The sequence below is a fragment of the Daphnia pulicaria genome, chromosome 1, assembly GCF_021234035.1.
Source record: "Daphnia pulicaria isolate SC F1-1A chromosome 1, SC_F0-13Bv2, whole genome shotgun sequence".
Taxonomy (NCBI): Eukaryota; Metazoa; Arthropoda; class Branchiopoda; order Diplostraca; family Daphniidae; genus Daphnia; species Daphnia pulicaria.
In genome coordinates, this window is record NC_060913.1 from 22,643,030 (window position 1) to 22,666,155 (window position 23,126).

General features: G+C 39.8%; 15 non-coding genes across 15 annotated transcripts; 11 read left to right on the forward strand and 4 right to left on the reverse strand.

Moving 5' to 3' along the window:
• Nucleotides 1-947: 947 nt before the first annotated feature.
• Trnal-aag lies at nucleotides 948-1,029 on the reverse strand. Its single transcript has one exon. It is a non-coding gene; the product is annotated as a tRNA-Leu (tRNA).
• A 682-nt stretch (nucleotides 1,030-1,711) lies between these two features.
• Nucleotides 1,712-1,793, reverse strand: Trnal-uag. Its single transcript has one exon. It is a non-coding gene; the product is annotated as a tRNA-Leu (tRNA).
• A 1,030-nt stretch (nucleotides 1,794-2,823) lies between these two features.
• On the reverse strand, nucleotides 2,824-2,905 carry Trnal-aag. The gene has a single exon. It is a non-coding gene; the product is annotated as a tRNA-Leu (tRNA).
• Nucleotides 2,906-4,353: 1,448 nt separating this feature from the next.
• Nucleotides 4,354-4,435, reverse strand: Trnal-uag. The gene has a single exon. It is a non-coding gene; the product is annotated as a tRNA-Leu (tRNA).
• A 2,533-nt stretch (nucleotides 4,436-6,968) lies between these two features.
• On the forward strand, nucleotides 6,969-7,040 carry Trnaa-ugc. The gene has a single exon. It is a non-coding gene; the product is annotated as a tRNA-Ala (tRNA).
• A 1,639-nt stretch (nucleotides 7,041-8,679) lies between these two features.
• Nucleotides 8,680-8,751, forward strand: Trnaa-ugc. Its single transcript has one exon. It is a non-coding gene; the product is annotated as a tRNA-Ala (tRNA).
• A 393-nt stretch (nucleotides 8,752-9,144) lies between these two features.
• Trnal-uaa lies at nucleotides 9,145-9,287 on the forward strand. The gene is made up of 2 exons: nucleotides 9,145-9,181; nucleotides 9,243-9,287. It is a non-coding gene; the product is annotated as a tRNA-Leu (tRNA).
• Nucleotides 9,288-9,537: 250 nt separating this feature from the next.
• On the forward strand, nucleotides 9,538-9,609 carry Trnaa-ugc. Its single transcript has one exon. It is a non-coding gene; the product is annotated as a tRNA-Ala (tRNA).
• Nucleotides 9,610-10,004: 395 nt separating this feature from the next.
• Trnal-uaa lies at nucleotides 10,005-10,147 on the forward strand. Its single transcript has 2 exons — nucleotides 10,005-10,041; nucleotides 10,103-10,147. It is a non-coding gene; the product is annotated as a tRNA-Leu (tRNA).
• Nucleotides 10,148-10,862: 715 nt separating this feature from the next.
• Nucleotides 10,863-11,005, forward strand: Trnal-uaa. Its single transcript has 2 exons — nucleotides 10,863-10,899; nucleotides 10,961-11,005. It is a non-coding gene; the product is annotated as a tRNA-Leu (tRNA).
• A 250-nt stretch (nucleotides 11,006-11,255) lies between these two features.
• Nucleotides 11,256-11,327, forward strand: Trnaa-ugc. Its single transcript has one exon. It is a non-coding gene; the product is annotated as a tRNA-Ala (tRNA).
• Nucleotides 11,328-11,721: 394 nt separating this feature from the next.
• Nucleotides 11,722-11,864, forward strand: Trnal-uaa. The gene is made up of 2 exons: nucleotides 11,722-11,758; nucleotides 11,820-11,864. It is a non-coding gene; the product is annotated as a tRNA-Leu (tRNA).
• Nucleotides 11,865-12,114: 250 nt separating this feature from the next.
• On the forward strand, nucleotides 12,115-12,186 carry Trnaa-cgc. Its single transcript has one exon. It is a non-coding gene; the product is annotated as a tRNA-Ala (tRNA).
• A 393-nt stretch (nucleotides 12,187-12,579) lies between these two features.
• Nucleotides 12,580-12,722, forward strand: Trnal-uaa. Its single transcript has 2 exons — nucleotides 12,580-12,616; nucleotides 12,678-12,722. It is a non-coding gene; the product is annotated as a tRNA-Leu (tRNA).
• Nucleotides 12,723-12,972: 250 nt separating this feature from the next.
• Nucleotides 12,973-13,044, forward strand: Trnaa-ugc. The gene has a single exon. It is a non-coding gene; the product is annotated as a tRNA-Ala (tRNA).
• The last annotated feature ends 10,082 nt before the right edge of the window (nucleotides 13,045-23,126 follow it).

The following is a 23,126-nucleotide window of genomic DNA, read 5'->3' on the forward strand; positions in this document are numbered from 1 at the left end:
CGTAATGTTGGACTCTTTGGCAATTCGCTTTTCTGTAGCTTAATCATCTGCCCGTAATAGATTTTATCGTGGGAAATCTGCCCAGTGACTACCTTACTTGAAGATTTCGTCATCACGGAGATGCTATAGACATCTTGCGGTGATGCTGGTTGTTGCGTCATCAAAGATTGCGTCATCACGGCGACGACATCTGGTGGTGATTTGTTTGGGCATGTTTGGGCAGGATAAGCTCCTCCCCCTTGAGACATGAATAAGCTCCTCCCCCAAAATGTTCGTGACATTATCCGTGACATTGTGCGTGACATGTATAAACTCCTCCCCCAAAAGCTTGTTCTTTTATTATATTTAGAATAGATTTTTCCCATAAAGTTCAATGATTGAAATTAAAAATAACCACCGTTTAGTTTAATAACCGCAAACTTAAATTAAATTCTGGTTGTTGCGTCATGGTTGGGGCATGGTTGCGTCACGGCGATGCTATAGACATCTGGTGGTGATTTGATCATGAATAAGCTCCTCCCCCAAAATCGACTGACCAATCACAGCGCGTGACAGACACAGGCTCCTCCCCCAAAAGCTTACATGTTTGGACATGTTCCATTTTGGGGGAGGAGCCTGTGTTGACTTATTGTTGACACATGAATAAGCCACTCCCACAAAAGCTTGTTCTTTTGTTATATATGGATTCTTCATGGGACTCTTCTATATGGGATTTCGTGTTTCTTTATTTTAAATGTTGGTTACGAAATCCTGTACAACTTAAACTTGTTCCTCTATCTGTTACACTCAACGACTTTTCCTCCATTGCACTGGCCCGTAAGAGGATCGAACTCATGACCTCCGCGTTATTAGCACGGCGCTTTCACCAACTGAGCTAACAGGCCTCATATCGATATTTGGCCAAGAACGATAAAAAATCGTTAATACACAATCAAATGTAGAGATAATGACAGTGAAGGGATTCGAACCCTTGCCTCCGAAGAGACTGGTGCCTTAAACCAGCGCCATAGACCACTCGGCCACACTATCATGGTTGTTATTGTGCCCTAAGGTGTTTAGATAGCAGATTCTTCATGGGACTCTTCTAGATGGGAATTCGTGTTTCTTTTTTTTTAAATGTTGGTTACGAAATCCTTTACAACTTAAACTTGTTCCTCTATCTGTTGCACTCAACGACTTTTTCTCCATAGCACTGGACCGTGAGAGGATCGAACTCATGACCTCCGCGTTATTAGCACGGCGCACTAACCAACTGAGCTAACAGGCCTCACATCGATACTCGGCCAAGAACGATAAAAAATCGTTAATACACAATCAAATGTAGAGATTATGACAGTGACGGGATTCGAACCCTTGCCTCCGAAGAGACTGTTGCCTAAAACTAGCGCCATAGACCACTCGGCCACACTATCATTATTGGTATCGTGCCCTAAGGTTTTTACATAGCAGATTCTTCATGGGACTCTTCTATATGGGAATTCGTGTTTCTTTTTTTAAAATGTTGGTTACGAAATCCTTTACAAATTAAACTTTTTCCTCTATCTGTTGCACTCAACGACTTTTCCTCCATTGTACTGGACCGTAAGAGAATCGCACTCATGACCTCACGTTATTAGCACGGCGCTCTAACCAACTGAGCTAACAGGCCTCACATCGATACTCGGCCAAGAACGCTAAAAAATCGTTAATACACAATCAAATGTAGAGATTATGACAGTGAAGGGATTCGAACCCTTGCCTCCGAAGAGACTGGTGCCTAAAACCAGCGCCATGGACCACTCGGCCACACTATCATTATTGGTATCGTGCCCTAAGGTTTTTATATAGCAGACGAGTAACCTGAGGCCCGTTTGAACCCGGGGAACTTTTTTTCTAGCGTAATGTTGGACTCTTTGGCAATTCGCTTTTCTGTAGCTTAATCATCTGCCCGTAATAGATTTTATCGTGGGAAATCTGCCCAGTGACTACCTTACTTGAAGATTTCGTCATCACGGAGATGCTATAGACATCTTGCGGTGATGCTGGTTGTTGCGTCATCAAAGATTGCGTCATCACGGCGACGACATCTGGTGGTGATTTGTTTGGGCATGTTTGGGCAGGATAAGCTCCTCCCCCTTGAGACATGAATAAGCTCCTCCCCCAAAATGTTCGTGACATTATCCGTGACATTGTGCGTGACATGTATAAACTCCTCCCCCAAAAGCTTGTTCTTTTATTATATTTAGAATAGATTTTTCCCATAAAGTTCAATGATTGAAATTAAAAATAACCACCGTTTAGTTTAATAACCGCAAACTTAAATTAAATTCTGGTTGTTGCGTCATGGTTGGGGCATGGTTGCGTCACGGCGATGCTATAGACATCTGGTGGTGATTTGATCATGAATAAGCTCCTCCCCCAAAATCGACTGACCAATCACAGCGCGTGACAGACACAGGCTCCTCCCCCAAAAGCTTACATGTTTGGACATGTTCCATTTTGGGGGAGGAGCCTGTGTTGACTTATTGTTGACACATGAATAAGCCACTCCCACAAAAGCTTGTTCTTTTGTTATATATGGATTCTTCATGGGACTCTTCTATATGGGATTTCGTGTTTCTTTATTTTAAATGTTGGTTACGAAATCCTGTACAACTTAAACTTGTTCCTCTATCTGTTACACTCAACGACTTTTCCTCCATTGCACTGGCCCGTAAGAGGATCGAACTCATGACCTCCGCGTTATTAGCACGGCGCTTTCACCAACTGAGCTAACAGGCCTCATATCGATATTTGGCCAAGAACGATAAAAAATCGTTAATACACAATCAAATGTAGAGATAATGACAGTGAAGGGATTCGAACCCTTGCCTCCGAAGAGACTGGTGCCTTAAACCAGCGCCATAGACCACTCGGCCACACTATCATGGTTGTTATTGTGCCCTAAGGTGTTTAGATAGCAGATTCTTCATGGGACTCTTCTAGATGGGAATTCGTGTTTCTTTTTTTTTAAATGTTGGTTACGAAATCCTTTACAACTTAAACTTGTTCCTCTATCTGTTGCACTCAACGACTTTTTCTCCATAGCACTGGACCGTGAGAGGATCGAACTCATGACCTCCGCGTTATTAGCACGGCGCACTAACCAACTGAGCTAACAGGCCTCACATCGATACTCGGCCAAGAACGATAAAAAATCGTTAATACACAATCAAATGTAGAGATTATGACAGTGACGGGATTCGAACCCTTGCCTCCGAAGAGACTGTTGCCTAAAACTAGCGCCATAGACCACTCGGCCACACTATCATTATTGGTATCGTGCCCTAAGGTTTTTACATAGCAGATTCTTCATGGGACTCTTCTATATGGGAATTCGTGTTTCTTTTTTTAAAATGTTGGTTACGAAATCCTTTACAAATTAAACTTTTTCCTCTATCTGTTGCACTCAACGACTTTTCCTCCATTGTACTGGACCGTAAGAGAATCGCACTCATGACCTCACGTTATTAGCACGGCGCTCTAACCAACTGAGCTAACAGGCCTCATATCGATACTCGGCCAAGAAAGATAACAAATCGTTAATACACAATCAAATGTAGAGATTATGACAGTGAAGGGATTGGAACGCTTGCCTCCGAAGAGACTGGTGCCTTAAACCAGCGCCATAGACCACTCGGCCACACTATCATTATTGGTATTGTTCCCTAAGGTTTTTACACAGCAGATTCTTCATGGGACTCTTCTAGATGGGATTTCGTGTTTCTTTATTTTAAATGTTGGTTACGAAATCCTGTACAACTTAAACTTGTTCCTCAATCTATTGCACTCAACGAAAATTCCTCCATTACACTGGCCCGTGAGAGGATCGAACTCATGACCTCCGCTTTATTAGCACGGCGCTCTAACCAACTGAGCTAACTGGCCTCATATCGATACTCGGCCAAGAACGATAACTAATCGTTAATACACAATCAAATGTAGAGATTATGATAGTGAAGGGATTGGAACCATTGCCTCCGAAGAGACTGGTGCCTATAACCAGCGCCATAGACCACTCGGCCACACTGTCATGATTGTTATTGTGCCCTAAGGTTTTTACATAGCAGATTCTTCATGGGACTCTTCTAGATGGGAATTCGTGTTTCTTTTTTTTTTTAATGTTGGTTACGAAATCCTTTACATGTTAAACTTGTTCCTCTATCTGTTGCACTCAACGACTTTTTCTCCATAGCACTGGCCCTTAAGAGGATCGAACTCATGACCTCCGCGTTATTAGCACGGCGCTCTAACCAACTGAGCTAACAGGCCTCACATCGATACTCGGCCAAGAACGATAAAAAATCGTTAATACACAATCAAATGTAGAGATTATGACAGTGAAGGGATTCGAACCCTTGCCTCCGAAGAGACTGGTGCCTAAAACCAGCGCCATGGACCACTCGGCCACACTATCATTATTGGTATCGTGCCCTAAGGTTTTTATATAGCAGACGAGTAACCTGAGGCCCGTTTGAACCCGGGGAACTTTTTTTCTAGCGTAATGTTGGACTCTTTGGCAATTCGCTTTTCTGTAGCTTAATCATCTGCCCGTAATAGATTTTATCGTGGGAAATCTGCCCAGTGACTACCTTACTTGAAGATTTCGTCATCACGGAGATGCTATAGACATCTTGCGGTGATGCTGGTTGTTGCGTCATCAAAGATTGCGTCATCACGGCGACGACATCTGGTGGTGATTTGTTTGGGCATGTTTGGGCAGGATAAGCTCCTCCCCCTTGAGACATGAATAAGCTCCTCCCCCAAAATGTTCGTGACATTATCCGTGACATTGTGCGTGACATGTATAAACTCCTCCCCCAAAAGCTTGTTCTTTTATTATATTTAGAATAGATTTTTCCCATAAAGTTCAATGATTGAAATTAAAAATAACCACCGTTTAGTTTAATAACCGCAAACTTAAATTAAATTCTGGTTGTTGCGTCATGGTTGGGGCATGGTTGCGTCACGGCGATGCTATAGACATCTGGTGGTGATTTGATCATGAATAAGCTCCTCCCCCAAAATCGACTGACCAATCACAGCGCGTGACAGACACAGGCTCCTCCCCCAAAAGCTTACATGTTTGGACATGTTCCATTTTGGGGGAGGAGCCTGTGTTGACTTATTGTTGACACATGAATAAGCCACTCCCACAAAAGCTTGTTCTTTTATTATATATGGATTCTTCATGGGACTCTTCTATATGGGATTTCGTGTTTCTTTATTTTAAATGTTGGTTACGAAATCCTGTACAACTTAAACTTGTTCCTCTATCTCTTACACTCAATGACCCTTTTCGTACTGCCTTCGGCTGAATACAATCCTCTTTCGCCCTTAGGGCCTTAAGGGGAAATACGAAAAGGGTGATTTTGGTGAGCGTCGTCTACAAATTGATCAGAAATTAAGCACCGCCCATCAAAAATGGCTGAGACCCCGTTTTGAAATGGGAGGCGCTTATTCGAACTTTGAACTAGAAAAACACACACTTCTATTGATTTAAAAAAAAAATAAAAAATACCATGAGAATCAGCGTGAAAAACTGATTCTCATGAAGTATTTTTAAAACAAATCGAAATTTCATGCTACGACCCTATTTCCATTAATTTTTGATATTTTGCCCTGTCATAGTTACAATTGTGTGCTCTTCTCAATACACCTAGTTTACGCCACATTGCAATATAAGTAGCCATTGCGATAACAATGTACAGATGGCCGAGTGGTTAAGGCGCCAGACTTAAGATTCTAATTCAAATTCAAATAATAGATTAATAGGTAATCTTGTGATATCCGTTACTTGGCATTCTGGTCTTCGAAGAAGGCGTGGGTTCGAACCCCACTCTTGACAAAACCTTACTTTCAAGTTTTATTCTTTTTTTACTTTAAATCTTCTTCTCCATTGAAAACAAATACGTGTCGCAATCGTTAACAGTCACTCAAAGCAAACGGACATAAGTTAAGGGGTTGTAACTCAGAGGTAGAGTGCTCGCTTCGCATGTGAAAAGACCAGAGTTCAATCCTCCGAAACTCCAATGTAGTGCAAATAATCGAGAGGTAAAAAGCAAGTATCAGGAACATACTGGTAGTCTCGTTTCACAAGGGTTTATAACTCAGTAGTAGAGTTTTCGCTTTGCATGCGAAAAGCCCGGAGTTCAATATTCCGCAACTCCTTACCATAATCGCTTTGATTTTGAAAAAAAGATCATTGTCATGTCTGCCAACGGAATGAAACTACATTCCACATTCTTACGAATATCTCGTGAAAAGTGTAAATACCCAGTGATCAAACCAGTACTTGCAAAACGATAGGGCATAATCTTTCTTATCCTTCTTTTTCTTCTACTGGTAGAAACCGGCTTTTGTCGTCACAGCGGTATTTTCTGACGGCCATTCGGTTGTGGCACTGTCGATTAAACCTGCCATGATCCTCGAAAATTGAACAGAAAAGCATACAATTGTCATTAATTATTGATATTTTGCCCTGTCATAGTTACAATTGTGTGCTCTTCTCAATACACCTAGTTTACGACACATTGCAATATAAGTAGCCATTGCGATAACAATGTCAAGATGTCCGAGTGGTTAAGGCGCCAGACTTTACATTCAAATTCAAATAATAGATTAATAGGTAATCTTGTGATATCCGTTACTTGGCATTCTGGTTTCGAAGAAGGCGTGGGTTCGAACCCCATTCTTGACAAAACCTTCCTTTCAAGTTTTATTCTTTTTTACTTTAAATCTTGTTCTCCATTGAAAACACATACGTGTCGCAATAGTTAACAGTCACTCAAAGCAAACGGACATTAGTTAAGGGGTTGTAACTCAGAGGTAGAGTGCTCGCTTCGCATGTGAAAAGACCAGAGTTCAATCCTCTAAAACTCCAATGTAGTGCAAATAATCGAGAGGTAAAAAGCAAGTATCAGGAACATACTGATAGACTCGATTGTCAAGGGGTTGTAACTCAGTGGTAGAGTGTTCGCTTTGCATGCGAAAAGGCCGGTGTTCAATCCTCCGCAACTCCATACTATGATCGCTTTCATTTTGAAAAAAAAAACATTGTCATGTCTGCCAACAGAATGAAACTACATTCCACATTCTTTCGAATATCTCGTGAAAAGTGTAAATACCCAGTGATCAAACCAGTACTTGCAAAACGATAGGGCATAATCTTTCTTATCCTTCTTTTTCTTCTACTGGTAGAAACCGGCTTTTGTCGTCACAGCGGTATTTTCTGACGGCCATTCGGTTGTGGCACTGTCGATTAAACCTGCCATGATCCTCGAAAATTGAACAGAAAAGCATACAATTGTCATTAATTATTGATATTTTGCCCTGTCATAGTTACAATTGTGTGCTCTTCTCAATACACCTAGTTTACGACACATTGCAATATAAGTAGCCATTGCGATAACAATGTCAAGATGTCCGAGTGGTTAAGGCGCCAGACTTTACATTCAAATTCAAATAATAGATTAATAGGTAATCTTGTGATATCCGTTACTTGGCATTCTGGTTTCGAAGAAGGCGTGGGTTCGAACCCCATTCTTGACAAAACCTTCCTTTCAAGTTTTATTCTTTTTTACTTTAAATCTTCTTCTCCATTGAAAACACATACGTGTCGCAATCGTTAACAGTCACTCAAAGCAAACGGACATTAGTTAAGGGGTTGTAACTCAGAGGTAGAGTGTTCGCTTCGCATGTGAAAAGACCAGAGTTCAATCCTCTAAAACTCCAATGTAGTGCAAATAATCGAGAGGGAAAAAGCAAGTATCAGGAACATACTGGTAGTTTCGTTTCTTAAGGAGTTGTAACTCAGTGGTAGAGTGTTCGCTTTGCATGCGAAAATCCCGGAGGTCAATCCTCCGCAACTCCTTACTATAATCGCTTTCATTTAGAAAAAAAAGATCATTGTCATGTCTGCCAACAGAATGAAACTACATTCCACATTCTTACGAATATCCCGTGAAAAGTGTAAATACCCAGTGATCAAACCAGTACTTGCAAAACGATAGGGCATAATCTTTCTTATCCTTCTTTTTCTTCTACTGGTAGAAACCGGCTTTTGTCGTCCCAGCGGTATTTTCTGACGGCCATTCGGTTGTGGCACTGTCGATTAAACCTGCCATGATCCTCGAAAATTGAACAGAAAAGCATACAATTGCCATTAATTATTGATATTTTGCCCTGTCATAGTTACAATTGTGTGCTCTTCTCAATACACCTAGTTTACGCCACATTGCAATATAAGTAGCCATTGCGATAACAATGTACAAATGGCCGAGTGGTTAAGGCGCCAGACTTAAGATTCTAGTTCAAATTCAAATAATAGATTAATAGGTAATCTTGTGATATCCGTTACTTGGCATTCTGGTCTTCGAAGAAGGCGTGGGTTCGAACCCCACTCTTGACAAAACCTTACTTTCAAGTTTTATTCTTTTTTTACTTTAAATCTTCTTCTCCATTGAAAACACATACGTGTCGCAATAGTTAACAGTCACTCAAAGCAAACGGACATAAGTTAAGGGGTTGTAACTCAGAGGTAGAGTGCTCGCTTCGCATGTGAAAAGACCAGAGTTCAATCTTCCGAAACTCCAATGTAGTGCAAATAATCGAGAGGTAAAAAGCAAGTATCAGGAACATACTGGTAAGGTTTATTTTCAAGGGGTTGTAACTCAGTGGTAGAGTGTTCGCTTTGCATGCGAAAAGCCCGGAGTTCAGTCCTCCGCAACTCCATACTATAATCGCTTTCAATTTGAAAAAAAGATCATTGTCATGTCTGCCAACAGAATGAAACTATATTCCACATTCTTTCGAATATCTCGTGAAAAGTGTAAATACCCAGTGATCAAACCAGTACTTGCAAAACGATAGGGCATAATCTTTCTTATCCTTCTTTTTCTTCTACTGGTAGAAACCGGCTTTTGTCGTCCCAGCGGTATTTTCTGACGGCCATTCGGTTGTGGCACTGTCGATTAAACCTGCCATGATCCTCGAACATTGAATAGAAAAGCATACAATTGCCATTAATTATTGATATTTTGCCCTGTCATAGTTACAATTGTGTGCTCTTCTCAATACACCTAGTTTACGCCACATTGCAATATAAGTAGCCATTGCGATAACAATGTCAAGATGGCCGAGTGGTTAAGGCGCCAGACTTAAGATTCTAATTCAAATTCAAATAATAGAATAATGGGTAATCTTGTGATATCCGTTACTTGGCATTCTGGTCTTCGAAGAAGGCGTGGGTTCGAACCCCACTCTTGACAAAACCTTCCTTTAAAGTTTTATTCTTTTTTACTTTAAATCTTCTTCTCCATTGAAAACAAATACGTGTCGCAATAGTTAACAGTCACTCAAAGCAAACGGACATAAGTTAAGGGGTTGTAACTCAGAGGTAGAGTGCTCGCTTCGCATGTGAAAAGACCAGACTTCAATCCTCCAAAACTCCAATGTAGTGCAAATAATCGAGAGGTAAAAAGCAAGTATCAGGAACATACTGATAGTCTCTATTCTTAAGTGGTTGTAACTCAGTGGTAGAGTGTTCGCTTTGCATGCGAAAAGCCGGGAGTTCAATCCTCCGCAACTCCATACTATAATCGCTTTCATTTTAAAAAAAAAAGATCATTGTCACGTCTGCCAACAGAATGAAACTACATTCCACATTCTTACGAATATCTCGTGAAAAGTGTAAATACCCAGTGATCAAACCAGTACTTGCAAAACGATAGGGCATAATCTTTCTTATCCTTCTTTTTCTTCTACTGGTAGAAACCGGCTTTTGTCGTCCCAGCGGTATTTTCTGACGGCCATTCGGTTGTGGCACTGTCGATTAAACCTGCCATGATCCTCGAAAATTGAACAGAAAAGCATACAATTGCCATTAATTATTGATATTTTGCCCTGTCATAGTTACAATTGTGTGCTCTTCTCAATACACCTAGTTTACGCCACATTGCAATATAAGTAGCCATTGCGATAACAATGTCAAGATGGCCGAGTGGTTAAGGCGCCAGACTTAAGATTCTAATTCAAATTCAAATAATAGATTAATAGGTAATCTTGTGATTTCCGTTACTTGGCATTCTGGTCTTCGAAGAAGGCGTGGGTTCGAACCCCACTCTTGACAAAACCTTCCTTTAAAGTTTTATTCTTTTTTACTTTAAATCTTCTTCTCCATTGAAAACACATACGTGTCGCAATAGTTAACAGTCACTCAAAGCAAACGGACATAAGTTAAGGGGTTGTAACTCAGAGGTAGAGTGCTCGCTTCGCATGTGAAAAGACCAGAGTTCAATCCTCTAAAACTCCAATGTAGTGCAAATAATCGAGAGGTAAAAAGCAAGTATCAAGAACATACTGGTAAGGTCTATTTTCAAGGGGATGTAACTCAGTGGTAGAGTGTTCGCTTTCCATGCGAAAAGCCCGGAGTTCAGTCCTCCGCAACTCCATACTATAATCGCTTTCAATTTGAAAAAAAATTCATTGTCATGTCTGCCAACAGAATGAAACTACATTCCACATTCTTATGAATATCTCGTGAAAAGTGTAAATACCCAGTGATCAAACCAGTACTTGCAAAACGATAGGGCATAATGTTTCTTATCCTTCTTTTTCTTCTACTGGTAGAAACCGGCTTTTGTCGTCCCAGCGGTATTTTCTGACGGCCATTCGGTTGTGGCACTGTCGATTAAACCTGCCATGATCCTCGAAAATTGAACAGAAAAGCATACAATTGCCATTAATTATTGATATTTTGCCCTGTCATAGTTACAATTGTGTGCTCTTCTCAATACACCTAGTTTTCGCCACATTGTAATATAAGTAGCCATTGCGATAACAATGTCAAGATGGCCGAGTGGTTAAGGCGCCAGACTTAAGATTCTAATTCAAATTCAAATAATAGATTAATAGGTAATCTTGTGATATCCGTTACTTGGCATTCTGGTCTTCGAAGAAGGCGTGGGTTCGAACCCCACTCTTGACAAAACCTTCCTTTCAAGTTTTATTCTTTTTTACTTTAAATCTTCTTCTCCATTGGAAACACATACGTGTCGCAATAGTTAACAGTCACTCAAAGCAAACGGACATAAGTTAAGGGGTTGTAACTCAGAGTTAGAGTGCTTGCTTCGCATGTGAAAAGACCAGAGTTCAATCCTCCAATACTCCAATGTAGTGCAAATAATCGAGAGGTAAAAAGCAAGTATTAGGAACATACTAATAGTTTCTATTCTTAAGGGGTTGTAACTCAGTGGTAGAGTGTTCGCTTTGCATGCGAAAAGCCCGGAGTTCAATCCTCCGCAACTCCATACTATAATCGCTTTCATTTTGAAAAAAAAGATCATTGTCATGTCTGCTAACAGAATGAAACTACATTCCACATTCTTACGAATATCTCGTGAAAAGTGTAAATACCCAGTGATCAAACCAGTACTTGCAAAACGCTAGGGCATAATCTTTCTTATCCTTCTTTTTCTTCTACTGAAAGAAACCGGCTTTTGTCGTCCCAGCGGTATTTTCTGACGGTCATTCGGTTGTGGCACTGTCGATTAAACCTGCCATGATCCTCGAAAATTGAACAGAAAAGCATACAATTGCCATTAATTATTGATATTTTGCCCTGTCATAGTTACAATTGTGTGCTCTTCTCAATACACCTAGTTTTCGCCACATTGCAATATAAGTAGCCATTGCGATAACAATGTCAAGATGGCCGAGTGGTTAAGGCGCCAGACTTAAGATTCTAATTCAAATTCAAATAATAGATTAATAGATAATCTTGTGATATCCGTTACTTGGCATTCTTGTCTTCGAAGAAGGCGTGGGTTCGAACCCCACTCTTGACAAAACCTTCCTTTTAAGTTTTATTCTTTTTTACTTTAAATCTTCTTCTCCATTGGAAACACATACGTGTCGCAATAGTTAACAGTCACTCAAAGCAAACGGACATAAGTTAAGGGGTTGTAACTTAGAGTTAGAGTGCTTGCTTCGCATGTGAAAAGACCAGAGTTCAATCCTCCAATACTCCAATGTAGTGCAAATAATCGAGAGGTAAAAAGCAAGTATTAGGAACATACTAATAGTTTCTATTCTTAAGGGGTTGTAACTCAGTGGTAGAGTGTTCGCTTCGCATGCGAAAAGCCCGGAGTTCAATCCTCCGCAACTCCATACTATAATCGCTTTCATTTTGAAAAAAAGATCATTGTCATGTCTGCTAACAGAATGAAACTACATTCCACATTCTTACGAATATCTCGTGAAAAGTGTAAATACCCAGTGATCAAACCAGTACTTGCAAAACGATAGGGCATAATCTTTCTTATCCTTCTTTTTCTTCTACTGAAAGAAACCGGCTTTTGTCGTCCCAGCGGTATTTTCTGACGGCCATTCGGTTGTGGCACTGTCGATTAAACCTGCCATGATCCTCGAAAATTGAACAGAAAAGCATACAATTGCCATTAATTATTGATATTTTGCCCTGTCATAGTTACAATTGTGTGCTCTTCTCAATACACCTAGTTTTCGCCACATTGCAATATAAGTAGCCATTGCGATAACAATGTCAAGATGGCCGAGTGGTTAAGGCGCCAGACTTAAGATTCTAATTCAAATTCAAATAATAGATTAATAGGTAATCTTGTGATATCCGTTACTTGGCATTCTGGTCTTCGAAGAAGGCGTGGGTTCGAACCCCACTCTTGACAAAACCTTCCTTTCAAGTTTTATTCTTTTTTACTTTAAATCTTCTTCTCCATTGGAAACACATACGTGTCGCAATAGTTAACAGTCACTCAAAGCAAACGGACATAAGTTAAGGGGTTGTAACTCAGAGTTAGAGTGCTTGCTTCGCATGTGAAAAGACCAGAGTTCAATCCTCCAATACTCCAATGTAGTGCAAATAATCGAGAGGTAAAAAGCAAGTATTAGGAACATACTAATAGTCTCTATTCTTAAGGGGTTGTAACTCAGTGGTAGAGTGTTCGCTTTGCATGCGAAAAGCCCGGAGTTCAATCCTCCGCAACTCCATACTATAATCGCTTTCATTTTGAAAAAAAAAGATCATTGTCATGTCTGCTAACAGAATGAAACTACATTCCACATTCTTACGAATATCTCGTGAAAAGTGTAAATACCCAGTGATCAAACCAGTACTTGCAAAACGATAGGGCATAATCTTTCTTATCCTTCTTTTTCTTCTACTGGTAGAAACGGGATTTTGTCGTCCCAGCGGTATTTTCTGACGGCCATTCGGTTTTGGCACTGTCGATTAAACCTGCCATGATCCTCGAAAATTGAACAAAAAAGCATACAATTGCCATAATTATTGATATTATGCCCTGTCATAGTTACAATTGTGTGCCTTCTCAATACACCTAGTTTACGCCACATTGCAGTATAAGTAGCCATTGCGTTAACAATGTCAAGATGGCCGAGTGGTTAAGGCGCCAGACTTAAGATTCTAATTCAAATTCAAATAATAGATCAATAGGTAATCTTGTGACATCCGTTACTTGGCATTCTGGTCTTCGAAAAAAGCGTGGGTTCGAACCCCACTCTTGAAAAAATCTTCCTTTCAAGTTATATTCTTTTTTACTTTAAATCTTCTTCTCCATTGAAAACAAATACGTGTCGCAATCTTTTACAGTCACTAAAGCAAACGGGCATAAGTTAAGGGGTTGTAACTCAAAGGTAGATTGCTCGCTTTAAATGTGAGAAGACCAGAGTTCAATCCTCCGCAACTCCATACTATAATCGCTTTCATTTTGAAAAAAAGATCATTGTCATGTCTGCCAACAGAATGAAACTACATTCCACATTCTTACGAATATCTCGTGAAAAGTGTAAATACCCAGTTGTAAAGGTCGACACAACGGAATCATTGTGTCGCCAATACGAAGAACTTAAATACTCTGAGGCGACTTTACTCACAATGTCAAAGTGAAGTGTCTAAGACCGACGGGAATAATTAAGGCTAAACAATGTATTGATAACGGACAGATCATACAATAAAGTGAACTAATAATATTAAATAGTGAGACGATAAATAGGTGAGACAATACTGCTTGTATGGAGAAAATGTGGTAGCGGGCTGAGCGGTTAGGCTTGTCGCGAAACGGCAAGTTTCGAGGTACAGTTGGAAAATGGCACTTAGCTTAAATAACAGGCACTGAGCACAAGGGAAAAATATAACTAATACAATACCAAAAAGGAGAGTGCGACTGGAACACAATGGTAGTGTGAATGCCGTGGGAGAATGCAGTACAGAATTACATTTACATACAGTTTTTATACTAATTCTGGCTGCACGGTTAGCATAGGCCTAGAGAGGAAGTATAGGGAGCAGACATGTTTAGGCCTAGAGAGGATAGTATAGGGAAACGTGAGCAGACACGTTAAAACATGGTCAGAGCGGAGACGGACGAAAAGGGAGTTTGTTATTGAAAAGCGTTGAAGGAAAAAGGAAAATATATTTATATAGTGTCATAAAAGATAAAAGTACGCCTAAAGTTAATATAGCGAAAAAGGAAAGGGGATAGTAAAAAGGGAAAGGGATGGGGCGAGATGGGGCGAGTTGGCGGCAGATTCAAATGGTAGCAGCCTCCTCTGGTATGAGATGGAGAATAGCGGAAGCGACATCTAGTAGTCGACGTTAGAGATTGTCTTGTAGAAAGGGAAAGTAACAAGGGAAAGGGGTTGGGCAGTTGGCGGCAAAGATGGGGCGAGTTGGCGGCAGATTCAAATGGTAGCAGCCTCCTCTGGTATGAGATGAAGTATAGTGGAAGCGACATCTAGTAGTCGACGTTAGAGATTGTTTTGTAGAAAGGGAAAGTAACAAGGGAAAGGGGTGGGGCAGTTGGCGGCAAAGATGGGGCGAGTTGGCGGCAGATTCAAATGGTAGCAGCCTCCTCTGGTATGAGATGAAGTATAGCGGAAGCGACATCTAGTAGTCGACGTTAGAGATTGTTTTGTAGAAAGGGAAAGTAACAGAAAAACGGGAGTTGACCGAGCGTTCTGTTACATCGCTCCCGGCCCTATGAGATTACGTCACGGAATCTAAACAGCAGACGGATCGTATTCGGAATGATTCTGATCATCATCCAAATAGTAAGATCCTTTGAAGTGGTCAAATTTTTCTTTTAAATATTGCAGCAGTCTCGAGGGTCCGCAACAATTTGTAGCGATGCAAATGGGCACGCCAAAAATAAGGGCACAAATCAGAGTGACGATAAGAAGGAAGAAACGGAAGTTCCCAAAAGCTGTGTTGGTTTTTTCAATCGCCGTAACAATGATGTTGGATGCTCCAATGGTAGTCTCTTGTGTAGATCCTTTTGCAGAATGTTCATTGATTGAGGCCGTCAGGTCGGCTATAATATCCATTGGGCTGGTCTGTGAGTCAGCATGCGCAGGATTTGAACGTTGATGATATTCGAAGAAAGTAACATCAGTATAGCGAAAAGCGTCTGCCAAATCACGTTGAGGAACGACGAGAGAAGTCTCAACAGGCTCCCAAGTATTATTGCGGAAGGTGTGGAGACGATCGTTAAAATTCACTGTCCCGCTAGTCCAATAGCAAGGAGTGAAATTTGTCAATTTCCATCCGGTTCGGCTGATAGTAAAATTTTTTGAAACGAGGCTGCGCGCCACAAATAGTGATTTCAGTAGTAAAGTTGACAGGAATGGGTGTGCACTGAATAGCTGACACATCCGGTGCTGTTGGAACTACTTGCGCATGTTTGATGTGACGTTGTTCTTCGGATGATGCGAATTAAATCGTTTTCTTTGATGAACAGTTAATAATGATGAGGAGCAACATGATTTGGGATTAATGGAATACGCGTTTAACATATGCAGCGTAGTTGTAAGTAAAAGAATTTTAAGTATAGGAATAAGTAATAATAAATAAGTAAGTTAAAAATAGCAAGAGGAAGGGAAAAAAGAGAGGCGGCGAAAAAGAGAGAGGCGACAAAAAGGGACATATTTTATCATAGGAAAGAGTGGAAGGTATAATTGACACTATATTGAGAACCCATGGCTGTTTCCTTTCCCCCAAAAATGTTTTACCAAAATACGGAGGATAAAAATAGAGAAGGTAGAAAGGCAAGTGTTAAAAAAGATTTTCCCGAACTTATCGGTGGATGGGAGGGCGAAGGAAGTAAACAATATAACGATGGGACATATGGAATTTAGTAGCTTTTCAGCTTTCGACGAGTGGAGGAGTGTGTCGAGAGATGTGGAAAAAGGTGCATGCATATATATATATCCGCCCAAATGATTACAAAGAGAAAAAAATGTTTCGAGTTCATTCACGTTATTTGTGTGAAAATGATATTTGATTATATGTGATTGCATGAAGGGTGTTTTTTTTGTTTTGATTTGTTTCGTTTGTTGTTGAAATACATTGTTATACATTTGATTGTAAAATTTGATTTGATTTGATTGATTTGATTGGCAAGTATGCATTAATTTTTTTATTGTTGTTTGCTTTTTTTTTTTTTTTATTTTGATTATTCTTTTTACTTAAATCATATTTTTTTTCTACTATTTTTTTGTTTTTGTTTTTTTTGTTATGTTTTTTTTTTTTTTTTTTTTTTATTTATTTATTTTTCAAAAGAGAATTAACGAAGTTAGAAGGGAGAGTATTTCTTAAAGCGGAAGACCCTAGCTCTATTTCATTATAAGTTTCATTTCCGGGTCACTTGTCGATTGGGGGAAAAAAATAAAATGTTGAACTGGCACAATGCTCACGGTGGCTGTTTCAGAATACACCGTTTTTTCTTATTACTCAAAGTTAACGGCGGGAGTATATAGTCACAGCTGGCACAATTGTCTTCAAGAAAAACACATTTTTATTTTTCTGCACATTGATTTCCGTCGGGTAGTATTTGCGCGCACTATACGATTTCGACATTTGATTCCGCCTTTCATGAGTGCCTGTAGAATTTTTTCTTATCGTTTCCGAATTTTTGTTTTGTTTTGTGCACGTATATATTTTTCAAAATTCTCGTTTCACTTTTATTATTTTTTTTTGTTGGGGTAGGCTAAAGACATCTGGTCTCGCACTGAATGTAAATTGCTTGATTGTGTTTTTTTTTCGCTTCATACTTTCAAAAGTATGCATATTGATTTTATTTTTTTTGTGGAGGAAATATACTGAACTTTTCTTTCTAATAAACTTTTTTTTTCTCTAAACTTCCGCAATTAAACGCGATTTCGGCTTGATAGCCGACCTCGGTCGTAAACGCGGACGTTCAATGGGGTTTGGAATATTTTCGTTATTGTTAATAATTGTGACGATGGGAGATAAGGGACGGGGGTGAGGTATGTTTACGGGTGGGTTATCAAATTCTATTTCGTCGTGATTGAAAAGAGGAATATCTACATCGTCGTTTAGCTCGACTGAAATATCATTACTAGGTATATTAATTTCAGGGGGATTGAAATCAAGAGCAGGTTCAGTCTCTACTGGATCAACAGAGTTATTTTCCTCAATACTTTCAATATCAGATTCATCATGGGAATCCCAATCAGTCTGAGTGGCTATTTGTTTACGAAAACGTTCTCTCGGTTCGACTGTTGACTCCATGTCAGGCATGGGTTCATCAGTCCATAACATCGTTTCGAACAAAGGTTTAAGTCTATTGCTATGCACAAGTTTAATTTGAAATGAACTATCAGCTATTTCGACTGTATGATTATTATTTACTTTGATAACTCTGTAAGGGCCCTTAAACTTGGAAGTAAATTTTTTATTATCGCCTTTTGTTACTTCCCTTATATCTAGTAAAACTCTATCGCCCGGTTTGTAATTATGAAGTAAAGCCCGCTTATTGTACTGCTCTCTTTGTCGTTCCCGCGCTTTTACATTATATTCATGCGCCCTTTGAAAACTATAGCGGAGTCTTTCCAAAAGGGAATCGACGTAATTAGAGGAGGGGACCGGGTCTGGGACCGCCCCTAAAATTTTATTAATGGGGAAGTTGACATCGCGGCCAAAACACATGTAATACGGGCTCTCATTTGTAGAAGAATGTATTGATGATCGGTATGCAAAGCATACTTCACCCAACACATCCTCCCAATTTTCATGCTGCCCGTCAACTAATTCTTTTCGTAACATTGTCGTCATAGTACGATTAAAACGCTCGGTTTCCCCATTACTAGCTGGGTTATAAGATGTAGTAAAACGTTGTTCAATATTTAACTTTTGACAAAAATATTTCATTAATTTAGAAGTGAAATTTGGGCCTCGATCGGATACAAGTGCCAGAGGCGGTCCGTGCATTAAAACAATATTTTTATATATACATTCCGCCGTTGTGCGAGCCGTTTGATCAGGCAAGGCGACTGCCGTCACGAATTTAGTAAAATAATCAGTCATTACACATATACAGTTATTGCCGTTTGGCGAGATGGGGGAAATTGGGCCTAAAAAGTCTATACCAATTATCTGAAATGGAGCTTTAGCTAGCTCATGAGGAAAAAGATAAGCTCGCAGCTTAGATTTAGAGTTGGCTATACACGTTTCGCAAGTTCTACAATATTCTTTTATATCAGGCAAAATTGTCGGCCAATAATAACTAGTTTTAATTTTTAAATAAGTGCGTAAAAATGCTAGATGACCTCCTGAAAGTGGGCTATCATGCATTTCTTTTAAAATAGTAGGCCTAAGAATGAGGGGAAGAACGACCTGTTGGCAAGGAATATTTCGCCTACTTTTTTCCGTCGGCTCATCGATCCGATAGAGTATGCGATTCTTTTCAAAATATAGCTCAATTTCTTTCGCCCATATAGGCCGTTTCTTGTCGTCTTTTTCTGAGAGAAATCCATTCTCAAGATAATTATTTATTGCTTGACAAAGAGGGTCAGCTGCTTGGCTAGCCCAAATATCAATTTCTGAATTTTCTATTCGAACATGAGAAACGCGAAGGCGTGAAAGGCAATCCGCATTTTGGTGAATACGGCCAGGCCTATACTTTATTTTGTAATTAGTGCCCGCAAGCAAAATAGCCCATCTTCCCAATCTCCCATTATTGTCTTTTTGATTTTCTAGCCACTGCAAGGGTCGATGGTCACTAATGACGGTAAAAGGTTTGTCAAGCAGGTAGTGACGAAAATGTTTAATAGAAAATACGACGGCTAAAGCTTCTTTTTCTACTGTAGCATATTTTTTCTCCGACGGCTTTAGTTGTCTACTAGCGTAAGCGATCGGTTTCTCAACACCATCTTGTACTTGTGAAAGAACTGAGCCGATTCCATAATCGCATGCATCAGTAAATAATAAAAATTCAAGGTTGAAATCAGGATATGCCAAAACGGGAGGCGTGACGAGACAAGTACGCAGCGTGTCAAACGCCTTTTAGTCAATATCCTCCCAAATAAAAGAATTTTTTAACGCATCTTTATGTGTTTTTGCCGTTAAAGGTTGCGCTATTGTGCCAAAATTTGGAATAAAGCGCCTATAATAACCAGCAAGCCCTAAAAACGATCGTACTTCGTCGGCTGATACCGGCGTTTTATAATTAGCTATCTTTTCTATTTTTTCTGGGTCTGGGCCTATTCCATCTCGTGAAATAATGTGACCCAAATATTTAACAGATTTTTTTATAAATTGACATTTCTTTAATTTTAATTTTAATCCCGCATTTTGTATTAATGTAAAAACTTCTCTAATATCTTCAATATGGCTTTCGAACGTATCGGAATAAATAATGACGTCATCCAAATAGACTAAAGCTTTAACTCCCGAGACGTCTCTCAGAATATAATTCATTACTCTTTGAAAGGTGGCTGGCGCATTACAAAGCCCGAAAGGCATTCTAATAAATTCATAAAGGTTGTTTTCTACGATAAAAGCAGTTTTTTCTTTCGACGGGTCATCTAACTCAATCTGCCAATACCCTGAGGCAAGGTCAAGTGTAGTGAATATTTTTTTCCCATAAAGTCTATCCAACGTACTGTCGATGCGCGGAAGAGGAAAAGAATCTTTTTTTGTTAAGCTATTTAATTTACGATAATCTATGCAAAATCTAAGTTCTCCACTTTTCTTTTCAACTAAAATAACTGGCGCCGCCCACGGAGAGGTGGAGTGTTGAATAACATTCGTAGCCATCATTTCTTTAATTTGTCTCTCTAGCTCCTCCTTCTGTTTCCTCCCCGTCCGATAGGGACGAAGTCGAATAGGCCCTTTCCCTTGGGTGTCAATTGAATGTTTTATCAACCCAGTACTACCAAGTTCAGAATTTTCCGTCGCAAAAAGTTTCGGAAAATCGCGCAATAATTCAGCAATAGATTCTTTGAATTCAGCATCTACATCTGGATCAGTCTTTGATTCTTTAATTTTAATATCATTCTCTTGCTCGGCATCAGCTGATTGCCAGCTGGTGGAGACTTTCCCCACCATTAGACAAGAGAACTCAATAGTTCCAAGAATAAATTTCCTTGGCAATAGAATCGATTGATTATTTTTATTTTCCAGCTCTATGAGGTATTTCCCGTCTATACTAACATTATTAACGAAACTTTGGATACAAATTCCCTCCGGCAACTGTGCATTCGGAGAGAATAAAAAGATTGAGAGGGGAGCTATCACATCGGATTGCCCTTGAATCTCAGCCTCCACCACCTGAGAGGTGAGGGGGGCTATCCTAACATTTCCGACCGAGGTCATTAATGTCTCGGATATTTCTTTTTCAACAGATACACACGCCCCTTGATTAACAATCAAATGATCCTCTGATTTATCGCGGGCTAAAAATATTGTCTTTGAGCGGCCATCGAACACAAATTCGTGATTAATGGCGGCATCTTGACCGATTACACATAACTCAGAAATACCGTTCGTGACGATAAATTCCTGATTTAATACATGATTACCATATACGATTGGTAAAGTAATAACCCCTTTTGTTAATAAGGGCTTATTATTGATATCGAACAAATCGACATCAGATTCGGAGCAAATTAATTGTTGGGGCGACATCGCACCTGATTCAGAGCAATTAATTTGGTCCGAAACAATTTTATTGAATACATTTATATGGAGCAGACTTCTTGCTGCGCCCGTGTCAAACAAGGCTTTAAACGGATAATTAAAAATTTTCATAGAAATACGGGGTGCTGAATTTTTGCTGAAAGCGGTAACTTGTGCCATTAGTCTAGGTTTTTGGGGAAATTGTGGCCTAATTTCGACTGCCCTATTACAGTCGGCCCTTACGCGTTTCCCTGAGTCTGTAAAAACCCAGGCGGCGCCGGTCGAATAATATTTGGTCTATTCGGACATCCATTAGCCCTGTGGCCAGTATTCTTACAATAAAAGCAAACGTTTGCATCCAAGGCCTGCCGTTGATTACGGTAGCATGTTTCTATGTTATGATTTGTCAACCCGCAGTTTGTACATTTCATTCCACTTTGCTGTGGGCGAATTGGTTGCTGAAACGTTGGTTGGGGGGGCTGAAAAGGACGGGGCGGTTGCTGAAACCGTTGATTCGTTTGCTGGGTTGGCTGCTGAATTGCCTGAGGGAAAGTGCGGAGAGGCTGCGGAAATTGCGGAACGGGGGGTTGGAGGGAAAAGTCTAACGGTGGAAAATTTGGATTTGGATAATGGGAAGGCTGACTGTCAAAAAGATATGTTTCCCTCCCGACGGGTTGTTGAAATCTAGTGTTTGGCCGTTGCTTATTAAAATTATTTCTGGGAGCGGAGGTTTGATGATTTTGCTGATTAGATTGCCCAACGCTATTCTGATTAAGAGAAATATTTGTTTCCATGTTTGCTTGCATTAGGCCTCGAAGGTCAATGATCGATTCAGTTAATCGGTCCAATCGATTATCAAAATTTGAATTTTGGACCGAATTATTATATAAATTTGCCTCCGCAGGCTTATTTCCCATTTTAAGACTGGTTGCAATGGCACAAATTGTTTCGTTTTGTCTTTCTATTGCCTGAACTATGAGAGAATCTTTCTGATCGTTAGCTGCTACTGCATTGACAAATACTTTTTGGTCTTTGCTGTGCTGGTCTAACTGTACTCTTTTCGCATATTTCTGAGTTACTGCTACAAGTTCCTCAAAAGAAGAGACTTTTTTGTAGCGTACAATATGTTGTAGCTCATGCTCTAGGCCTTGCAAAAATTTCTGACGGAGAAAACGTAGCTGAGTCGCTTTTTCTTCCGCTGACTCAAGTTTGTTTGAAGGATAAGCGCGCTGATATATTGTTTTTAAACGAAACGCGTAGTTTAAAATATTTTCTTTAGGCTTTCTTTGTATTTCATCGAATTTAGTCTGATAATAGTCGGAATTTTCGTCGCCATGAAAGTTTTCTTGGAAATAGGATTTTATACTACTATATTCCTGGGTGCCACTTTCCATTATATTCTGTAATAGGTCGTATGCTTCTCCTGACATTTTAGTCGATAGCATATTGACTATATCTGCGTTATTCCAATTTGACATTGCGACTACGTTGTCAAATAATTTAATCCAGCGATCAAAACGAACAGCTGGACTTCCAGTATAATTTTGAATCTGATTCAACATGGTCATAGCTCCTCTTCCTTTATGAGTATCCGAAAAATTTTGGCTTGGTCTATTGGGACTACTAGCTTTTTTGGGAGAAGGGCTTCTTATTGAAGAAGAATTATTATTGCCTTTTGGTTTGAGGCTTTTAATAGTGTCACGAGATGGCTGATATTCAACGAAGAAGGTTGATTCGTCGGTATCTGATGATTGTGTGTCAGACTCCCTTGGTCTATAATCATTACTTCCTCTACCTGCCCATCCGCTGGGATTTCTTTCGTCGCTTCTTTTTTCATAGTCTCCTTCCCTTCTACCCCTACGGGGAGGTTCATCGACTGTTCGATGTTGCTCGAAAAAGCTGGGTTTTGGGCGAGTGGAATCGGCAGCCATTTCCTCTGAGATATATTTCCCTTTATTGATTCTTTCTTTCCCCCCGTAACTTGTATTTTTGATACTAGTTTTACTGGGCTCTGTAGGTCTATTTGATTGCTCGGTGTTGCAATTTCTCTCAACAAAGTCTCTATCTGTATTTGGATTTCTGCTTTCTGTTCGTGCAGCAAACGAGTCGGATCTGCCGATATTGCTGCAGAAATTAA